The 22669-nt window shown below is 42.6% G+C and overlaps 1 protein-coding gene, 1 long non-coding RNA gene and 1 pseudogene across 2 annotated transcripts in view; 2 read left to right on the forward strand and 1 right to left on the reverse strand.

Annotated features, from left to right (window-relative positions):
- The window catches only part of LOC135258443 (up-regulator of cell proliferation-like), a 74666-nt pseudogene extending 53795 nt beyond the window's left edge, over positions 1-20871 (forward strand).
- LOC135258451 (protein starmaker-like) overlaps positions 1-22669 on the forward strand; it is a 228028-nt gene that overhangs the window by 69607 nt on the left and 135752 nt on the right. The gene's annotated exons all lie outside the window — the stretch shown is intronic.
- The window catches only part of LOC135258482 (uncharacterized), a 189120-nt gene that overhangs the window by 57149 nt on the left and 109302 nt on the right, over positions 1-22669 (reverse strand). The window lies entirely within an intron of this gene.

The following is a 22669-nucleotide window of genomic DNA, read 5'->3' on the forward strand; positions in this document are numbered from 1 at the left end:
ACCATTAATTAGCAATCTGACTGAAAGTATCGAGAGTGAGATGTTACATTTAACCCCGAGGTTGGTGTAAAGTGCTCCCACATCGAGTTTCATTGAGCTACGGTGAACATTCTTCAGAAGGAGGAGGACTGAGATTTACAGTGTCCAATATAATTTTAAAAATTATTTTTAAGTTATTAAGAGTTGAATTAACGGCATTGTTGTATAATGGGTAAGAAACTGGCCTTGTAACCTAAAGATGACAGGTTCCATTCCCGGGTAGGAACCTGCCGTTGTACCCTTGAGTAAGGTGCTTAAACTGCATTGCTTCAGTATATATCCATCTGTATAAATGGTTGCAATATAAATGCTATGGGAAAAGTTGTGTAAGTAAAAAAAACACACAGCAAAAAAATGATCCCAAAAATACTGCTAAAGCAACAAGGGAGTTTTTCAAAGCCAAAAACTGGAAAATTCTTGATTGGCCGAGTAATTCACTCAATCTGAATCAAATTGAACATGAGTTTCATATGCTGAAGAGGACACTTAAGGCAACTAGTCCCTGAAACAAGCAGGAGATGAAGATGGCTGCAGTCCAGGCCTGGCACTACCCAGGAAGATACTCAAAATGTTATAGGTTGGGGATGGAAGGAGGCCATAATGCCATTTTAGGAGGTGTGTCTTCAGTCTGCATTTTAGATTATTTGCTTTGCTATTTATATTAATTTGTGTTTAATGCTTTGAATGTGATTCAGGGCTGTAGATATATTTTTCTAAAAGGATGTTCAAAGATTCTCGCTAGGTGACTAACCAGACAACTAAGCAGAACAGCACATTAACGGCTTCAGCTGTCAATCAAGGTGATACTTGACCATGTCACCTTTGGCTGAAGACGTATTTTTTTATTATTAGGCTTTGATAATGAAAAGTGCTCACCAGTGCTGATCTGTAATATAGATGTGTATGCTATTTTTTCATAAGACTTCAGACACAGTGAACACTATGTGGGTACGATGAAATGGTAATTACAGAAGAAATCAGAAATAATCAGAGGTAATGTTGATTCATAACTAGTTTATCATTACATTAGATTAAATGTATTATTTGAGAAATTAATGATTAGCTAGTTAATGATAAAGCTGAAATATATGTATTATGCATGTTTGAATTACACTGTGTAGTTATATATATATATATATATATATGCATGCATGTATGTATGTATTTCCTGTATTCACTGTAGCATTGCAGTAGGCCTGTAATTAGTTTTATAGGTGTCTCGGTATGCTGTGCCTGCTCTCCCCTGTATTTGATACCATTTGTTTATTTTACTGTATAAAATGGAGTTGTGCTCTTTTCTCCAGGGAGGGCTTTATATGCTGCGGTCTGTACTTGTGGGAGTAGCTGTCTGTACATGAGAAAGGAAGGGGGCAGAACTGTCTGCCAATAGATCATGTGATTTCTCAGAAAGTCTTGTTGTTGATGCTTCAGTGGATGTGGGAGGCACACATGCTTCATCTTTCTCTGTGCAAAGGGCACTTTTGCGTGGCTAGTAATCTTAGCAAGCTAGCATGCTATATCAAAACTATGCAATCTGTTAGTCACTAAAAGACTGTTTAGGATTACATGCATTTGGATTCCTTGACATGCACACACAATACATTAGCCAAAAAATACTTTTGGCAAAAAAAAATTCACCGGCATGTGCCCAAAATAGACTTTCGGCAGTATCTCCTGAAATATTTATTGAAATATTTACATCGGCCTAAAAAGTCTGTGTTGCATTTGGCCCCGCGCTCCCCTAATGATTCCAAACACAGAACACAAAAAATAAAATAAAATAAAAAAGTCAGAGTATATCCCATTGTGGGGATTGTAATTCAGTTAGCTGCCGATTTTGCAATCGCATTAATTTATTTCGGCTATAGGCAGAGAAATATGGAGGGTGGTTAGGGTAAAAACCGCAGAAATTGCCCTGGTGAGACTTTTTTCTTGTTTAATAAGAAACCTATCACAATCAACTTACCATATTTATTTTCCCAGCAACCTTTCTATCCGTTCTTTAGACTTTTCACTATGTATTGCTGTCTCTTTGAGAGCATTCTGTTTGCATGCAGCTTGTTTATGTTAAGACTTTCAAACCCAAAAATAGGCAGTCTTGGGAGCGAAACAATTTCTTACCGTATACTCTTTTCATAGCGTTATCATTTTGTGAACAATGCAGATATGATTCTCAACTCCTGTGGAAATATTATACGCCTGTTCCCCTCTCTGTAAATAAACCATTTAATATTTTATTTTCTACATCGAAGTGGTTGTGGATTTAATCTCTTTGGAAACATTGGGCCTCATTCACAAATCTTTTCTTGAATTATTCTTGCTTTTGTTCTTAAAAAATGGTCCTACAAAAAAAAAAAAAAAAAAAACGATATGAGATTCATGACATGCATCTTTGTTTTTGTGCATATCCCAGGTGTATGTGATGATGAATGCTGGCTGCTAAATATTTTATGTGCAATCCTGTTCATGTGATTTGCATAAGGAAACAGCCATGAACAATACAGATAAGAAAAAAAGCACAAAAGCCAAAATGTTCTTAGAAACATCCCTATACGCAGTTTACAATCAAATGTGATCGTATGCGTGTTTCGTGAATGAGGCCCATTGTAGCTAATGCTGATGACAAACGCATAACCTGTTGATCCAAACATAAACAAGGTAGGGAGATCAAATCTGTTTTGGTGAGTTTTCAAAAAAATATTTTGACAGTTTATTCTTAATACATGATATCACAAATGCTACAGCATAATCAAATAACAACATAGAAATTGTGAACCTGTCAGAATGCAATGGTTGTTTGCAGGGCCGGCCCATGGCATAAATGGTCAATGCGGTTGTATAGGGCCACAACTGCTGGGGGGGCCAAACGATCCAATGTTTATCTAAGGTAAATCACAAGGACGTGTGCTTTCGCCCCTATTATTTATCCTCTACACAAATATGTGTCAGAGCAGGTGTGAAAATAGGACCATCTTAAAGTATGCAGATGACTCTGTTATTGTTAGTCGGCTCCAGGATAATGAGACCAGCCACGGCACCGGACATCAATGACTTTGTCAAGTGGTGTGAGGAGTCCTATCTTCAATTAGACATATAAATTAAACATATCTAAGACAAAAGACCTGATAATCGCTTTTAGAAGACAGGCCCACACACCTGAAGTCACATGCATTAAGGGTCAGACAGTGGAATGTGTGCAATTTTACAAATATCTTAGGACAATTATTGACTCAAAAATGAACTTTGAAGCAAATTATGAAGCTGTGTGCAAAAAGGGGCGTCAGCGTTTGTTTAGTTTGTGGAAACTCTTATTTCCACACTGACGAAACCACGATGACCTCATTCTGCCGTGCTTTTATTGAATCGATTTAATCTTTTTCTTTGGTGTCATGGTCTGGAAACCTATCTTTAAAGAACAGGAACTCTCTGAATCAAATTGTTAAGTGGTCTAGTAGGCCGCTTGGTGAGTCACAGCTTAACCCGTGCGTCCCTGTAGCCTATGCCAGACAGTTACAGTGGGTAACTGGCTTGATTTTAAATGACGACTCCCAACCCTTGCACAGTGAATTTTCAGCTTCTTCCTTCTGGACGAAGGTTTATAGTCCCAAAGTGCAGAACAAAGCGGTACAAAATAGTTTTGTTCCAGCAGCCATTACTCAGTTGAACAAGTCACAGCAACATTGCACAGATTGATATTTTATCTATTTATTTTATCTTTAGTTTGAATGGTTTTAGTATTGATTGGAATTTTGAGTACTTTTGTTTATTTTATTATGTTTGTCTACTGTCTGTGTTGTTTTTAACCTGAACGTGAACCTAACGTTAATTTCCCAATTACGTTATTCAACCCCTATCACGGAACTAGCTCAACGGAATCCAACAGCACTCCTCCCTTTTACGGTGGGATTATATATTTTTTTTCCAACAACATGAACCAATATTTAGTGGTATTCATGCAGTTAAACAAATATACTGTACACATTTACTCATATATATAGTCATGGGATGTGACATTTAATGAAATATGTACTCTCAAAACGTTATACGTGCCAAAACGTTTCCAACCGGGCTCACGTCCCCTTTTGCACCGTAATCAAAAGAATACCCATTCGTAAAACTAAAATGTGATCTTTTCAAAGATATACATGTAAAAATCTCATTGCTCAAACAAGGGTTTGTAGTGGCTGAACCGCCAGAAAACACTGGCAGCGGGTTAGCTGGCTGTGGCACACTATTCTAGCTGCGGGGGATTCGGAATCCAGAAGTTGGCGCGGGACTCATTTTCAGCGTACTTACAAAAAACACCCACTTGTAAAACCAAAATGCCTACAACACAAAGTTCTTGACGAAGATATTCATGTAAAAATAACGTTGTTCAAGCTATATGGCAATCCGTTTTAGCTTTAATTAATTTCTAGAGGATATCGTAAATTCAAATTCTAACTAGTTAGAATGCAAATTGTTGATATCAGAAATTAAATTTTAACTATTTAAAGTTACAATCTCGAAGATTTCTGTTTCGTTCTCTTTGGCGGTACCAATGGCGAAAAGCAGTAATTGCAGGTGTGTTTTTGGACCTCACTTCCCAGAGATCCAACCGGATCCAACCAGTGTCGCCTGTGTGACGTCAGTCAGTTGGCACCTGGGCCACGCCAACTATAACACTATTTACTGAATAAAAAAATGGTTGTTATAAAAGTAACGTTATGTACACACTCATTAATTGTCTAACATTAGGCTAACTTAAGCTGTCTTTACACTGCCGAGCCGGGTTAAAATGCTGTAGCAGACCTGGGGTAGAATTAGTGATGATCAATTTCCACAGACGTTCTTTATCCACCTTTTGCCCGGTATGAACATCTTTACACTGCAGAGAAGAATTTGCGGGATTCGCAGTGGCTCGTAAATAGTTTGGTGGCCATGCAAAGTTCCCAGTGGAAAGAGGGATGATCAGTGTCAATTTAATAGTAGAATCTTTTTTTTTAACTTTACTTTGATATTGTTTCTGTTTTTTTTTCTTATCAGCATTTTGCTTTTTTTGTATTAAGACTTTCTTTCTTTGTTTACTTTGAACTTTGAAACTGCATTACTAATTACCCAGCAAATGCACCAACATCACCTTTACCAGCTTCAGCTATTACCTGCTACTCCCAAAACAAAACAAGATCACGCTTCAGCAAACACGAGTAAGCAGTTCTATATTTAAATGTGGTCAAATTGTCACTGGTTTCTCAATGGGCATTTAGAATGAATACTTGAGCTCGGCGACTATGGTAGGAGACAGAGAAAGAATATGCAGCTTTAAGGAATGAGGCCAGACCACATACCACTGAAATGCAGTATTTAGAATAAGATCAAAAAGATCAAACCATACAGCAGTTAAGGGGGGTGTGATTAATGTAGATGATGAAGCAACAATAAATGCAAATGTGGTCAATGCGGTTAAAACTACACACCAAAATGAGCTTGATATGTAGAAGTTGTCTTCAGGTAATGTGTAAGTAGTTCATAGGAGAATCTCAAGAAAAGATATAAAAGGTTGGGAATACTTAGCGGGGGCACACATTTCCAGAATACCAACTTTGTGTAATCACAAAGCAGCAGGACCAAAAAAGAATATTGCATGGATTCTTTTACATTACATTACATTACAGTAAGTTAGTTTAATATTGCATGGATTCTATGAACTAAAGCAAAAATACAACTGAACTATACTAAGCAAGTAGAAACACGTTGCTAATACTTAACACATGCAGATTGTAAGTACACTTCGCAAACGCAAAGAAGAGAAACATGAAACATGAAAACCACACCACCCCTACTCAGTTCCCCACTGTGATGTCCATGGGTAGGACTGTTGGGGGTCGGGGATGGGGCGGGACAGGGAAGAAAGCAAGATGCAGCCCAAGGATGTCGGTCATTCTCCATGACCCCCATGCCTTCACTAATATCCTAAAATATACAAGACAACTTAATTGTTTCATTTCTGTAAAGGGTGGGTGCACAAAGTACTGGGAACAGGAGCCCCAATAGTCAAAACAAAACGATTACTTATTGAAAACAATTTGTTTGTGTAAAATATAATCTTGAATCTATATATTTTTGTGTTTGTGGAGAATTGTGTAATTTTCCTGTGTTGCTCGTATAGCTTTCAAAAAACCCAAATAAACTACAGTAGGCTATTAAACAAACAAAACATTTGTAGCCGAAAGTACCGTATTTGTATTTAAGATAAGGTGTGATTGAAACCGAGGACTCCCTTGTTTCATTTATCCAGCGCTTAATCCTGGGTCCTGGGCTACAAACCTAGAAACATAGCAATATCTATCGATATTAGTTTTGCTTCACTTACCGGTAAAATCTGTTCTGGAATGAGTTCACCCGCTACATTTTTCCGCAAAAGAAGAAAGATCAGTCATTTTTCACAGACTGCTGCTCCTAACTGGGCACTGAAACAGCTACTGACTGTCACCCAGTTTTATAAGCAAGTAAATCGAAAGTATTATTGTTAGTTTCGTTTAGGCGAGGCTATTGAGCATATTATATTTATATTGGAGTATTATTCTACTGATGTACTGTTGGTATTACTATTACGTTATGAGACCTTAGGTCAGGATTTGTTGGGTCAGTATTTACTGATATCAACTGTGGGTCAATCGATTAATCAATACTGAAAGTAACCTCTGTAAATAGTATTTCCCGAAAAACGTTATGGAACGAATTATTGAGAACTGATCGGATTGATTAAAAAAATCATTGAATACGTAATATTAATTTTATGTAACACGAGCGTCCGTTTATGATATTATTTGACACTGACACTTGGCCATAATGACCAGAGCTATGCATGGAGAAAAAAGGGTGAGGCTTTTAATCCAAAGAACACCATCCCAATTGTTAAGCATGGGGTGGCAACATCATGTTATGGGGGTGTTTTGCTGGAAAAGGGACTGGTGCGCTTCAGAAAATAGATGGCATCATGAGGAAGGAGGATTATATATAAATACTGAAGCAACAACTCAAGACATCGGCTAGAAAGTTAAAACTTGATCGCAACTGGGTCTTCCAGCAGGACAATGATCCTAAGCATACCTCCAAAGTTGTAACAAAATGGCTTAAAGACAACAAAGTGAAAGTGTTGGAGTGGCCATCACAAAGCCCTGACCTGAATGTAAGGACTGAAATGAAAAAGCATGTCCAAGCAAGGAGGCCCACAAACCTTACCGAGTTACACCAGTTCTGCCAGGAGGAATGGGCAACAATTCTTCTGAAGTATTGTGAGAAGCTTGTGGAAGGCAACCCCAAGCATTTGATTCAAGTTAAGCAATTAAAAGGCAATGCCACCAAATACTAACAAAGTGTATGTAAACTTTTGACTCACTGAAAATCTGATATAGTACATAAAAGCTTAAATAAATCTGTCTCTTAGCTATTATTTTGAAATGAACTCTTATGGAAATAAAGTAGATACCTTAACTGACTTAACACAGGAAATGTATGGTAACATGAAATGTGTGGAATTGTGAAAAATTTAGTTTGAATGTCTTTAGTCTAGGTGTATGTAAACTTTTGGCCTCAGGTGTAGATTGAGAACATTGAGTGTGCATCGTTTTTCTCAGTTGTTAGACCTGCCTGGTATCAACAGTTCCTTGTTTGTTGCTTGTTCTTGGATTCATCTGACAGACCTGTCAGATTAGCTCAGAGCAGACTCTGTGATGATCTGCTGATATATTTTTTAAAATCATTTTGCTAGATTGATAGTGGACACCAGTAATTCAGAGCTACATGTATCATTTAATTTCTTAACACTCCTGTTATGTTTGAGGATCAGTGACATCAGTTATGTCAGTGTTGACCCAGTATGGCTTAACCACTTTCTTTATATCACGATGGGTATTTTATCATCCACTTGATTTTGGGTATTTTAACTTTCAGTGATCTACAACTATGAGGTTGACATTTTGTTGTACTGTATATACCTAATTTATTGTATGATACATTACTTGTTTCATAACAAAACACATTTTACTGTATCTTATTGAATATATTTGCCTTTGGTACATGTAGGATGCATGATTTAGTTTGATTATCTCTTTTTAGCATGTGCACTTCCCAGATACAGTATTTTGTTTGTTTTAGTGACTTGACATGATCAAAAAAATCACAACTTATATCAAAATAGTCAGAATTGACTCATGTATTACAAATTTGACCAAAAGAGTCAAATGAAAATTTTCTTGAAATAAAGCATTATTATTTGTCAATGGTAAAATATAGGGGAAGATGCAATGGACATGAACAATTTTATCCATATAAACTGCCACTTGTCACATTTGTCACATTGTTTTTTTATCTTTAAACAACACTTACTGTATGGATGGATGGAGGGACTGGTGGTTTTGCAGAAATAGATCTATTCATCCTGCACATGAATGACAGTTTGTGAGAGTCTGTGTACATGGCAATTTTGCACGTCTGGCAGGTTGTTCTGGTTTGCTGTCTTTCTTATAAGGGCAGGTGTGGCAAACCTTCAGCTTACTTCCTCATTCTACTTCAGGTGAGACTGAGGGTGGAGCAGGACCAGATTCCTGCACTGTAATGACCCTCACAGTGAGTGCTGTTGTAGTCAGGCATAACTGGGTCTTGTGACACATGCCACCCTTATCATGATGCCACCTTCCAATATATACTGTATATATATGTATATATATATATATATATATATATATATATACACCCAGTATGATACCCAGTCACACTATAATGCTTCTCCAATATATATACTGTTTTTAAATGAGTGACTCAAAGACACAAATACCTAACTTGTGTTGAGTCCTGATCTAGTACACCATCTCTCACATTCAACATGTGCACAGACTCCAGTCAACTGAGTCCTGATGTAAATCCTGGTTGATTGTAAGACTAGAAGGTTCAAGCTTTCATCTTTATGCCCCTTCCATTGCAGGTAATTGCATTTGGCTCATGTGTAAATTGTGCATTTTCAGCTACCTGGGTCAAAAGAATGATGTGATGTTAATTGGAATGGCGTTGCAGTGGGTAGCACTGTCACCTCACAGCACAGCAATGTGTGTGAGTGAATGGTGTGTGTGCCCTCCGACAGATTGGCAGCCTGTCCAGGGTGTATTCCTGCCTCTTGCCTAATGCATGCTGGGATAGGCTCCAGCACCCCCATGACCCTGGTCAGGACAAGCAGGTATAGATGGATAGATGGATTTATTTGTCATCTAGTGGTAGAATGTAGGTACGGCCTCTGATCTCAGTTGTTCCAGACAGAGAAGAAAAAAAGATCCTGTTCATCATGTTCAATGAAACATTTATTTTAAATGTGATAATGGCATTTATACAATGAATAAGTGCTCAAACATGATGAAATAAATCAATTTTACTAAGTGCTGAGAAACAAAACAAATTTTGAATCTATAATTCTAAAAAGGAAAAATATACATTAATTGTGAAAAAGTCAAGTAGATCAACTGCTGTGTAACCAGATTATCAGGGCACTAAATGATTTAGACCAAGAAAGTAGTGAATAAGAGCTGATAATGTTGCCGATGACACATGAAGGTTAAGCTGTACTAGTGGAAAACACTTGAATAATAGGAAGGATTAAAAAAAGATTATTAAAATAGAGAATGTATTTTGTATTTTTGTAGTGCAATTGAATTCAGCTGTGCAGGACCCGCAGAAGTTCTCCTAGAGCGGGCTAAGTATCTGTTTTTTGCCATTAGTGTAGCTAGATTAGACTTCTACCTGTTTTGTAGTTTGCCCAGCATTAGTTTTGGTGTTTGTTTGTGAAGTGTAGTTTGAAGTGTAGTATCTTATTAGCCTCATTTGCTCTAACTGACTGCATCAAGCAGGTATTGTGTGGAGCTAGTTAGCTGCTGGTTTGTGGGGCAATTGCTTAGTCACCAGCTGCTTTTCATTTGCTAATTAGGGCTTGTAGTCTGGCTTGGAGCGACGCTCCAGTTTGTGTCATTGCATCTCTATCCTTCTACCATCACCCTTCCTCTCTCTACTCCCTGTCCTCACTGCTATGCTATGTGTCCATCCCATCCCAACCTGTTCTCTCCCCTACAGAACTCGCTTCTGCAGGCGAGGCCCCCCGCGGCGACGGAACCTCTCTAACCTTCGCTATCCCTCATTGACCCCCTGTGACAACTTCACGGTCGCAGGAGGGCTATGGAACTGCCAGTCTGCTACGCGGAAGGCTGACTTCATTTCAGCCTACGCGTCCCTCCTCTCTTTATATTTCCTTGCCCTCACTGAGACCTGGATCACACCAGGCAACACTGCAACCCCTGCAGCCCTCTCCTCCTCCTTCTCCTTCTCTCACACCCCCCGCCCATCTGGCCGTGGTGGGGGCACAGGTTTGCTGATCTCTCCCTCCTGGAAATTCTCTGTTCTCCCCCTCTCTCACCTCTCCATCTCTACCTTTGAATACCACTCTGTCTCAATCACCTATCCTGTTAACTTGTATATTGTAGTTATCTATCGCCCTCCAGGGCCCCTGGGAAGCTTCCTTGATGAGCTCGACACCCTGCTGAGCTCCTTCCCAGAGGATGGCACCCCACTGATCCTCCTGGGAGACTTCAACATCCACCTTGATGCCTCCCACTCCGCAGCCTTCCTGCCTCTACTCCACTCATTCGATCTCTCCCTAATGCACTCCCCACCAACACACAAAGCTGGCAACCTCCTAGACCTGGTCATCCTGAGGAATTGCTCCTCTTCCAATCCCACAGTGACCCCTCTGCACCAGTCTACCACCACCTCATTTCCTTCTCCCTCCCTCTTGCTCCCCTCCCTCCCTCCCCTCCATCCACTCCTACTGTCATGGTCCGCCGTAATCTCCGCTCCCTCTCTCCCTCCTCTCTCGCTTCCAGTGTCACTGCTTCACTCCCCACTCTTGAATCCTTCTCCAACCTTCCCACTGACTCTGCATCCTCCACTATGTCTTCCTTGCTCTCCTCAGCACTTGACTCTCTCTGTCCTCTAGTCTCCAGGCAGGCACGCTCGTCCCCTCCCAGTCCGTGGATGTCTGACCCCCTCCGAACCAACCGGGCCAGCCTACGTGCAGCGGAGAGGAAGTGGAGGAAATCCATGGCTCAATCCGACCTGTCTGCCTACCAGTCTATGCTAGCTACATTTTCTACCGCTGTAACCTCTGCCAAAATTAATTATTATCAAACAAAAATTCATAAATCTGCCTCTAACCCTCATCAACTGTTCTCCATTTTCTCCTCTCTCCTCAGCACTCCTTCCCCACCTCAGTCCTCCCTCGCTGCAGATGACTTTGCAGTTTTCTTCGATGAGAAAATTGCAGACATCCGCAGCTCCTTCATGTCCACCACCACGCTTCCCCACTCCCCCATCTCTGTTCCCTCCCCTTGTTTCTCCACTTTCTCTCCCCTCACTGACTCTGATGTTTCCCAGCTCCTACTCTCCCACCGCCCTACCACCTGTGCTCTTGACCCCATCCCTTCCTCTCTCCTTCAGACTATCACACCTGACATCCTCCCATATGTCACCTCCCTCGTGAACTCCTCCTTGTCTTCTGGATGTTTCCCCTCTTCTTTCAAGCTGGCCCACATCACCCCACTGCTGAAAAAGCCCACTCTGGATCCCTCTGTCATCCAGAACTACCGTCCTGTCTCCCTTCTCCCTTTCCTATCCAAAACAATTGAACAAGCTGCTTCTAATCAACTCTCCTCTTTTCTCTCCCTGAACAACCTCCTAGACCCCTACCAGTCTGGCTTCAGACCTGGCCACTCGACAGAGACCGCACTCCTCTCGGTCAGGGAGTCGCTTCACGCCGCACAAGCAGCCTCCCATTCATCTGTCCTGATCCTCCTAGACCTTTCTGCTGCCTTTGACACCGTCAACCACCCCATCCTCCTGTCCTCCCTGGCAGCTATGGGGATCTGTGGCACAGCACTAGACTGGATTGAGTCCTACCTCTCCGGTCGCTCCTTCCAAGTCGCCTGGGCTGGTGCAGTATCAGCACCTCGCCCCCTTGCCACAGGAGTTCCCCAGGGCTCTGTCCTTGGTCCCCTCCTATTCTCCCTGTACACCCAATCTCTTGGTCCTGTAATCCCTGCCCATGGGTTGTCCTATCATTGTTATGCCGATGACACCCAACTCTTTCTCTCCTTCCCGCCCTCTGACACTCAGGTCTCTGCTCGCATCTCTGCTTGCCTGAGGGACATCCAGAGCTGAATGGATAACCACCATCTTAAGCTGAACCCAGGTAAGACGGAGAGGATCTTCATCCCTGCTCCATCCTCTAACCTTCTCGACTTTTCTATTTCCCTAGGGGACACTGTGGTGTCCTCATCACCCACCGCAAAAAACCTTGGAGTGGTGATGGACAACAGACTGTCCCTCTCCCAGAACATCACGGCGGTGAGTCGAACGTGCAGGTTCTTCCTGTACAACATCCGGAGAATCCGCCCCTTCCTCACCACCTACGCAACCCAGCTCCTGGTTCAAGCGATGGTCCTGTCCCGCCTGGACTACTGCAACTCACTACTGGCTGGTCTGCCAGCATCCGCCATCAGACCCCTGCAGCTCATCCAGAATACTGCAGCACGTCTGGTCTACAACCTCCCCAGACATTCCCATGTCACCCCCCTGCTCACTGACCTCCACTGGCTGCCTGTTATGGCTCGCATCAAATTTAAGACCTTGGTGCTTGCATACCAGGCAGCTAAGGGGTCAGCACCAGGGTACATTCAGAGGATCATCAGACCCTACACACCAGCCAGACCTCTCCGTTCTGCCACCTCTGGACGCTTGGCACCTCCCCCTCTTCGCGTCTGTACTTCCCGCTCCCGTCTGCTGTCTGTCCTGGCCCCTCGCTGGTGGAATGACCTCCCTGTGACGATCAGAACAGCAGAGAATCTCACCACCTTCAAACGCAGACTGAAGACTCATCTCTTCAGGCTGAACCTCTCCCCACCCCTCCATAGCCTATAGTTTAGCTCACTGTACCTAGTTAGGATAATATGATTATGTTAGTGTATCTGGCAGGATTGTTTTTGTCTGATTAGGTGTGATTAGATGTGATTCCAGTGCTAGTTTGTACTTGGTAGGATTCTTGCTTGCTGAACAAAGCTTACTCTACAGGGTTGGAGTCCTGATCGATGTGGTCACTTCTGGCACTACGATCCTTACTTCACTCTAGTGTTTCTTTTGCACCTCTACATCAAGAGCGTCTGCTAAATGCCTGTAATGTAATGTAATGTAAAAGATGCAGTCTGCCTGGATCAGTAGTGCTTTCCAGTGTGCCAGTGTCTGGTAGGAATTTTGTAACAAAAATGATGGTGTTGAAAATAAAGATAACAAACAGGAGCTCTATTTGATGTTTTAATGAAACAACCAGTCAGGAAGAAGTACAACTACAGTCTTCCTAGATATAAAGTCCAAAAATGAGTTTATATAGTTTTTCAGGAACTGTTGTTCCAGCCTATTAGATTTGTTCAATCACCATATTCAATTTATGGCCAATCACATGCTAGGATCAGGGAGTCCTTACCAAATCTAACCGTGTGGGCCTCCTCCAATTGACACATCCTTGGACCCCCTAATGAACTTAATTCATACTGCTGCTGGGGTCTACCTCCTCTTGAAGATACATTGTATGGAGTAAATACATATTCAATATTTAGACTTGTCATTTAAAATCTCATAAATATGGGTCTATGAGCTTATCTTTTCATTATGATAATTACCAATTATACTGTATATGGTTTTTGTGGATTACAAATTTAAATATATTCTTTGTCCCTGTACATGCATGTACTACTGCAGCTTCCTTCCCCATCGACAGGAACCAGTCTGGATGAGCTGTTGAGTGACTTGGGACTGGAAGACCACCTGAAGATCAAGCTGACTCTGAGCAAGGTGTTGGAGATTGATGGAGAGACTTTAACTGATGAAAGCATCCAGTCTCTGAAATCTCTGCCGTGGTGTTTCCTGAGGAGGTTGATGATGGTGGATGTGACAGCTAGGAGCGTGAGGTGCACCTCAAAACAGGACAAGGTACCCCAGGACCTGGACAACTTCCTGGACACCCTGTGCAATCCACAGGCCAGCAGCAACAGAATCAACCCCCTGGACCTCATAACTGCTGTGCTTCTCTGCTCAGATGGCTTTCTTCAGCAGGAGATAGTTTTGAAAATGTCCATGTGCCAGTTCTCTGTGCCTATGCTGCTTCTTAAGTGTGATACAGAGCAGTGCACTTTAATGCTCTGGGCCATGAGGGATATTGTGAAAGCGTACAAGCCGCACTCTTTGAGAGACCCAAGTGGGTTTGTGGAGGAAAGCATTGTTGTTTCTAAGCTGCCCATGATCTCTTTTGTGAGGCTGGGAAACAGCAGCTTGTCCAAGTCTCAGATTCTGAACCAGCTTCTCAGCAACCCTGAGCAGTACCACGACACCTTTGTTCACAGAAACATGAAGTGCAGTGACACCCCAAGGAGGATTTCCAACGGGCTGGTGGAGATCAGCTGGTATCTGCCCAGTGGAAACAGAAACATCTTCTGTGAGCCACTGGCTATAGCTAACCTTCGTGGAGACCTCAGTGACTTTGAAACTCAGTATGCTTTCCTCTGCCGCACCTCTGCTGCCATATTTGTGTTTTGTGATGATTTTGGGTTTGATTTCAAAATGCTGGATTCCCGTCACATTCAGGCTCATTGGTTCTTGATCACCAATTTGCAGAGCAAGAGCTTCAATAAGGATGACTTCAGGAGATGTGTTTCTGAGTTACAGCTACAACCCGGTAACATCATCATAAAGCATCCGAAGATGAACAACGCAGAATTTGTGAATAACTTGTGTTTAACTATGACTGATATTTTAAAGGGAAAGATGGCCAAAATGAGTGTTGAAATGATGTCTGCTGTTGCCCATGAGTTTGGGATCCCGGTTGATGAAGATTATACCGACTGTCAGAGGGGCAAGCAGAACGCTGATGAAATCACTGGAAGGATATCCGATATAGCAAGCTTCAAGGAGAAAGAGCTGCCCTTGCAAGGGACTGCATGGAAAAAGCTGGCCAAACTGGAAAAGGAAGAGTGCAGGATTAAAAATGCTGGGGAGAAAAACATTGAAGTTTACAGGAATGAGCTTGCAGAACAGAAGCAGCAGCTCAGAGCACAGCAGAGAGCTCATAACATCTCAGAGTCTATGTCCCATTTCATCTCTGCGATGTCTGGTACCACAGAGGAGTGCAAGCATTTCCTCAAGTGGATGAGGATCAACCTGGACAACCTGTCACGCAAAAGCCTTCCACTCCTTCGGGCGGAGTACAAGGAACAGTGTCAGAATTCTGAGGAAAACAAGGAGCTCATTGCAGAGTTGGACAGGAAGATCTCTAGTTCATCCTTGGGGGCGGAGCACTTCCTGCGGGAAATGGGTCAGCTGTACGAGTCGGCCTGCTCACTCCCTGAAGGCCCCACCCCTCAGATTCAGCCCCTGCCACGTCTGGCTGCCGAGCTGCTGCAGGAAGGCTTTCCTCTGGAGCTGGTGGATGGAGATGCATCCAACATTCCTCTGCAGTGGGTGACTCAGGTTCTGAAGAAACTCAATCAACTAACACAGGACAAATGTAAGATCCGAGTGGTGACTGTACTGGGTGTGCAGAGCACTGGGAAGTCCACCCTCCTGAACACCATGTTCGGGGTCCAGTTTGCCGTCAGTAGTGGCAGGTGCACAAGAGGGGCCTTCATGCTCCTCATCAAAGTAAACGAGGATTTTAAAGAGCAGCTGGGGTGTGATTACATCATGGTTATTGACACTGAAGGGTTGAAGTCACCAGAGTTGGCCCAGTTGGATGACAGTTATGAGCATGATAATGAACTGGCCACTCTGTTGGTGGGGCTGAGTGACATCACATTCATCAACGTCGCCATGGAGAACTGCACAGAGATGAAGGACATCCTGCAGATTGTCGTGCATGCCTTCCTGCGCATGAAAGAAGTTGGGAGAAAACCCTGCTGTCAGTTTGTGCACCAGAATGTAGCAGTTATCTCTGCCAAGGACAAGAACCTGAGGAGCAGGAAGCTTCTGCTGGATCAGTTGAATGAGATGACCCAAGTAGCAGCTAAGATGGAAAAGAAGTTAAACAACCAAAAATTTACTGATGTCATGGAGTATGATCCAGAGAGAAACACCTGGTACATCCATGGGCTCTGGCATGGCAACCCTCCCATGGCACCGGTGAATGCTGGCTACAGTGAGGCTGTGAATCTGTTCAAGAAGAGTGTGATTGAGCATTTTAAGGAACACAAATCTGGAAAGAACTCACCACACACAATCAATGAGTTCCTTGAATGGACCAGGAGTTTGTGGAGCGCAGTGAAGTATGAGAACTTCATCTTTAGTTTCCGCAACAGCCTGGTGGCTGAAGCTTATACTCAGCTTTGCACTGAGTTCAACAAGTGGGAGTGGGAGTTCAGGAAGAACATGTACTCCTGGTTAAGGCAGGCTGAGACAAAGGTGTCAAACTCTGGCACAATAGCAGCACAGATTCAGCCATCGTCCGATGTGGATAACTTGATGAGCAGCCTGAAATATGAGGCCTCTGTAGAACTGGCTAAAGGGGAGAAGCAAATTGTGCACAATCTCACTGAATTCTACAAGAGGTCTGAAGGACACGTTCACTTAGTAGAGAAGTACAAGGAGGAATTCATCTACTCAGCCAAAACCATCCGGAAGGAGACAGAGAACTCTGTTAAAAACAAGCTAGAGACAGCTTTGGAGATTAGAAAGGGTATGCTCAGGTTCGAGAACATCAAGAAAAGTCACACAGCTGTAATGGAGCAGAAGGTGCTGGACCTGGTGGAGAAATGCAGGAAAAGTGAAGTTCTGTCAGATCCAAAGCTGGAGGTCGAATTTGAGAAGATGTGGAATGAGACTGTCGCCCAATTGCAGTTCTCTGGCCTGAACGAACGAGATATTGTCCAAGATATCAAACACCAGCTGTGGCTTAACTTGGAGAAAAAAGGCAGCTCAGTATGTGAAATCCTGTCCGAAGTGGGTGACTTGTCTAAATGTGGAATGGAGTCATTCATAGTGAAGAGTAAGGGAATGCTTAAGAGGATGTGGAACAAATGTTTTGGTAATGAACAGAAGATAAAGACACAAAAGATGGTTGATCACATCATCGAGCACAGCAGGCAGTTTGTAGCTGAAAAAGTGGGAACAAGGTCTGATTACCATAACACATGCATGATCAACTTGCTTCGCATGGTAGATGAAAACCTGGACGAGCACAGTGATCTGGAAACAAGTGCTGAGTTTCAGGCCAAGTTGAAGATCCACATCTGTGGACATGCAGCACAGGAGTTTCAAAAAATGCACTTGGATTTTATCCATACAAATGATCCCCGTCACTGTCTGGAACAGTTCAAGAAACAGTACTGCACTGACTTTAAGGACCTGTTCAATAAAATAGACCAGTGTCAGAAGAAAGCAGAGGAGTTCACCTCTAACTGTCTTGTACCTGCAGTGACAGAATACATCACCAAGTCTCTGGGCCCTGACCTTGTGGATGATGTGCTGACAGGGCAAAAAGGCATTTATTTCAGCACTCGATCCTTCTTCCAGTTCTCAATCCTCCAGCAGCTGCTTTTATATAATCAGTTTGAGGGATTTGTGTGTTACATAGAGGATTATGAGGCCTTTGCCCAGGACTGGATATTCAATCAGATGGTACAGCAGTTCTCTGAGGGAGATGGTCTCAGGAACATTGAGATTAAGCATCTGAAGGTGATAGTTGAACGATTAAAGGAAGCCATTAAGAATGCAGAGATGAAGGCCAATGAAAGAGCGACAGAAAGGGGTGAAGAGGACCGAAACATTCAGCAGTTCATTCAGAATATCTGTAGTGACCTACAGGAGCTTGTCATCCCCAAAGACCCCCTCAGAGCCATCCTGGCCTTAAACACTTCCAAGCCAGAAGACTTTTCCCAGTGTCTGAAGGTGCTTGTAGATGAAATGGAGAAGTCCTTTACTGCAGAGTTTCAGGAAGGTGGGGATGTGAGGGCCAGGCTGACCTCACTGCCCTTTCAGCCACAGAAGGAGCTGTTTAACAGGGTGTTTGGCTGTGGGAGGCAGTGTCCCTTCTGCAAGACCCCGTGTGAAGCAGGCGGCAAGAACCACACAGAGCACTTTGCCTCCATTCACCGTCCTCAGGGGATCGGGAGCTACATCTTGGTACTCCGGTAAATTAGTGTGTGATGTGTGTTCTACTAATGTTGCCAGTAAAATGAAATTCAGGCCATGTGAAACAGATGGGAAATGGCATCCATACAAGGACTATCAGAGCATTTACCCTGACTGGCGCATCCAGCCTGACCCCAGCATCCAGGCCTCAGACTACTGGAAGTACGTCTTCAACAGGTTTAATGAGCAGTTTGCCATGCTATATGAAGCGAAGCCAGCTACAATTCCCCCCCTTTGGAGAAATATAACCCACGACCAAGCCTTGAAAAGCCTGAAGGAATCCTTCCAGATGAAAACAGGAGATTAAATGGATGTTTCTGTTGGATTTAATATGAAATGGTATACTCACAGGTACAACTCATAATAATTAAGCACATATACAGCCCCAGGCAAGTTCAACCTGCATAGAATCCTTCCAGATGAAAACAGAAGTAGACTAAATTAAACGGATTATATGGCCCCTGTTTCAGTCGGGTTGAAAATTAATTTTCTGAGTGGCATTAATTAATAGTCTACTCACACATATCATGGCTAATCGCAAAAAGTGCCCCAACCAAGTTTAATCCTATAAAAGGAAGGGACTAGGTTAGAAATAAAAATAAAACACATTTCAAAAAGGGAGCATTAAATTAAATCATTACATTACATTACAGGCATTTAGCAGATGCTCTTATCCAGAGTGATGTACAACAAAGTGTATAACCATGACCAGAACAAGTATGACCAAAACCCTAGAGAGAAGTACCGGTCCAAGTGCAGGAAACAACCGCATTGTTCAACTTGGACCCAGAAGGTTAAACTGTTTAACAGCAACAACGCAGGCTATGCAAAAATACAAGCAGTAGTTAAGACAGGTGCATTAACTAAGTCACCTACAAAACAGCTACCTAGTTACAACCCTAAGCTTACAGTCATTTACAGGGAGGTAGGGAGGGATGGGGAGAGGTGCAGCCTGAAGAGGTGAGTCTTCAGTTGTCACTTGAAGTGGGTCAGTGTCTCAGCTGTTCTGACCTCCACGGGGAGGTCATTCAACCATCGTGGGGCCAGAACAGACAGGAGACGTGTTCGGGAAGCGCAGGTGCGAAGAGGGGGAGGTGCCAGGCTTCCTGAGGTAGCAGAACGGAGAGATCTGGCTGGCATGTAGAGTTTGAATATCTTGTGGAGGTATGCTGGGGCTGATCTCTTGACTGCCTGGTATGCTAGGACCAATGTTTTCAATTTGATGCGAGCTATAACAGGCAGCCAGTGGAGGGTAGTGAGCAGGGGAGTGACATGGGAGTGTCTGGGGAGGTTGAAGACCAGACGAGCTGCAGCATTCTGAATGAGTCATCACTGATGTTACGAAAGAGAGAATATCACTGATACATACATTCCTGAATTTTTGCAGCCTTCACTGAGCTGTCTCTGATACTCATATACAGGTAATACTATCAACCAGTCATTATACATATAAAACGATATACATGCTAAAAGGTGATGTTACCTCTATCATAATCTCTGCAGCTTTTATCTATACACACTGAGTTAGCATGGTTGGGATTATTTCTTTTTTGGATGCATAATCAGGGATGGTAACTAGATTGAGATATTTTAAGTTTGTTTAATTTTGAGACCTTCTCTATATCAAAAAGAATACTTTTAACTAAAAAAACAAATTACATTTTATGTTTTTTTATATGCTTCCTATAATGAGTCTTTTATATTAATAAAGCACATAATCTTCATGTGTTATTTGTAATATTGTCAGCTCTTCATCACTGCTTGCTTGGCTAATAAAGTCATACGTTATTAAGTGCCTTGCTAATCTGTATACTCAATAGCATAGCTTTCATCCATTCATATTCTTCAAATAGTTTAAACACAATTTCTTGTTACAACGTTAAAAGGATTGTTGTTATCACTTTATAAGCCTTAATAATATAGAAATTTTGAAAAAAAAGAAAATTGACCTTTGAGGCCCAAAGATGCCATCCATCCATTCGTTATTTATACCTGCTTATCCTGGTCAGAGATGCGGGGGCTGCTGGAGCCTATCCCATCATGCATTGGGAGAGAGGAGTTCACCCTGGACAGGTCGCCACACACACCATCCACTCATCCCTATGGGCAATTTAGAATCTCCACTTAGCCTGCCGACATGTCTTTGGACTGTGGGAGGACATGCAAACTCCACACAGAAAGGCCCAGGGATTCGAACCCAGGACTGCACCACTGTGCCACCCTTATAGCTTTCATGATGACTGTTTATTTTTCTTTTTTAGAAAGCTGGATTCAAATTTTGTTTTGCTTTTTTGCACTTAGTCAAATTGATGTATTTCACCACATGTTTGAGCACTTATTACTTGCACAAATGGCATAATCAAAATAAATGTTTAATTTCATCTGAACTTGATGAACAGTCCCTTATTTTCTTCACTGCCTGAACAACTGAGCTGCCTGAAGACAATGGCAGTATCTTCATTCTACCACTAGATGGCAGTAAATCCATTTAACATCACATCATTGCTGCTGGCTTCACCTTCTGTCTCAGGTAGCTGAAAATACACAATTTACACTTGTGCCCAATGTAATTACCTGCACTGGGGGAAACACCCTTTCCATGTTTATCAATGAAAGGGGCATAAAGATGAAAGCTTGAACCTTCTAGTCTCACAATCAACCAGGATTTGCATCAGGACTCAGTCACTGGAGTCTGTCCACTTTGAGTCAGAGACAGAGTGTGCTAGACCAGGACTCAACACATTATGGGGGCAGGAGGTAGTTGAGTCAGCCATTTAAAAAGTGACCAAAAATTAGATCAAAGCAGATATTTACCCAGGATGCACCACACTGTTCCTCCAACAAACTGTGGGGAAACCAAATGCTGCTCCAAGACGTTCAGCAGATTCCACTGTCGTCACACATTTCAGAACAACAAAGCAAATGCATAATCACTCATAATTGTATATCCAGCAGCCTCTTCACAAAGTGGAGGGAAAGTGTTTCCAATCAAACCCAGAGCTCCTGACAGGAGCAGGGAAAATCAGTCTGTCCCTTGTGGAATAGATCATTCAGTCAGGGGACAGGAAAAGGGTGATGAAGCTCACAGAAGCTAAAGAGGTGACTCCTGTCCAGGTGAGGCCAGAGCAAAAGGCAGGTGAGCTCAGGCTAACCTGCAGCAGACTATCACAGGCCCACCCATCCAGTTTAAACACACATTTAAAAACAAGCAAAAATACAACCAAATAAAAAAAGGGAACATCATCTCCTCTCAATGGCTCCAGTTTATTCTGAAGAGATCAGCACTATTTACAAGAAACCAGATCCAATGAACTCAAACAGAGAATGCAGTAAATTTGCCACCCAGCACATTTAATATGCACCATTGCAACAGAGAATTCAGTAAATCTACCATGCGAGAACCAACAGCTTACCGCCGTGCCAACCACAGCATTCTAAAACACATGACTGTGATGTCACTTCCTCACACATCACATGCCTGATGCTCCTAACAATGGGAAAGTCAATGTGATGACGAACATCAGCACTGTGAAGGGTGAAACGAGCCCATGCCTGGATCTGTGTCCAGATCAATAAGTGTTAAGCACTCAGCTCCTGAAACATTATGTAATGAATTAAATAGTGCAATTCTTTGAAGCAAAACCTGATAATTAATTGCAAAAAGTTTCCACAAAGTGCAGGAGCCATGTTGATTAATAAATGCAGATGTGGTGTGGGGATGGCTGGTTTAAGCAGCCACACCTGCCCTGGGTCAAGCTAATTAGACCTGGCCAATTGGATAATTGGTTAAGAATTAGATAATTGGCCAGGCTAATTGGCCCAGGAACGGAGTGGCTGCACCTGTGCGTAGTGAGGTAATCACTGCGCACAGGTTAAATCTGCCATCCCCACTCACACGGGAGCTTCGGTCATGACTGGGTTACATCTGCCCACTTTGGCTGTAACATCTTGCCAAACCCTCGTTAATAAAATCTGGACTGTTGGAACATCTTCTCCCTGTGTCTCTGTGCTGGAGGGCCCCAAAGAAAGCCACTTCGGTGGCCTGTGGCAGGCGTGTTTGCCACAGCAGACAAAGCTTTTTCAAGTAATAAATCATGCAACTGTAGGTGTCAAGTAGGGTTGGTGTCCTGATCTATGTGGTCACTTCTGGCACTATGATCTTTACTTCACTCTAGTGTGTTTCTTTTGCACCTCTGCACCTTGAACTAATGCACTTGTACGTCGCTCTGGATAAGAGCGTCTGCTAAATGCCTGTAATGTAATGTAAAGTACTAAGTGTGGAAAGTGTTTAATTAATGATCAGTGTTGACTACCTCTTTAAAAAAAAATAATTTCAAACTATACACAAAATCATTGCACAATTTGTTTTTATTTATTTTAG

This window comes from Anguilla rostrata, chromosome 7 (assembly GCF_018555375.3).
Source record: "Anguilla rostrata isolate EN2019 chromosome 7, ASM1855537v3, whole genome shotgun sequence".
Taxonomy (NCBI): Eukaryota; Metazoa; Chordata; class Actinopteri; order Anguilliformes; family Anguillidae; genus Anguilla; species Anguilla rostrata.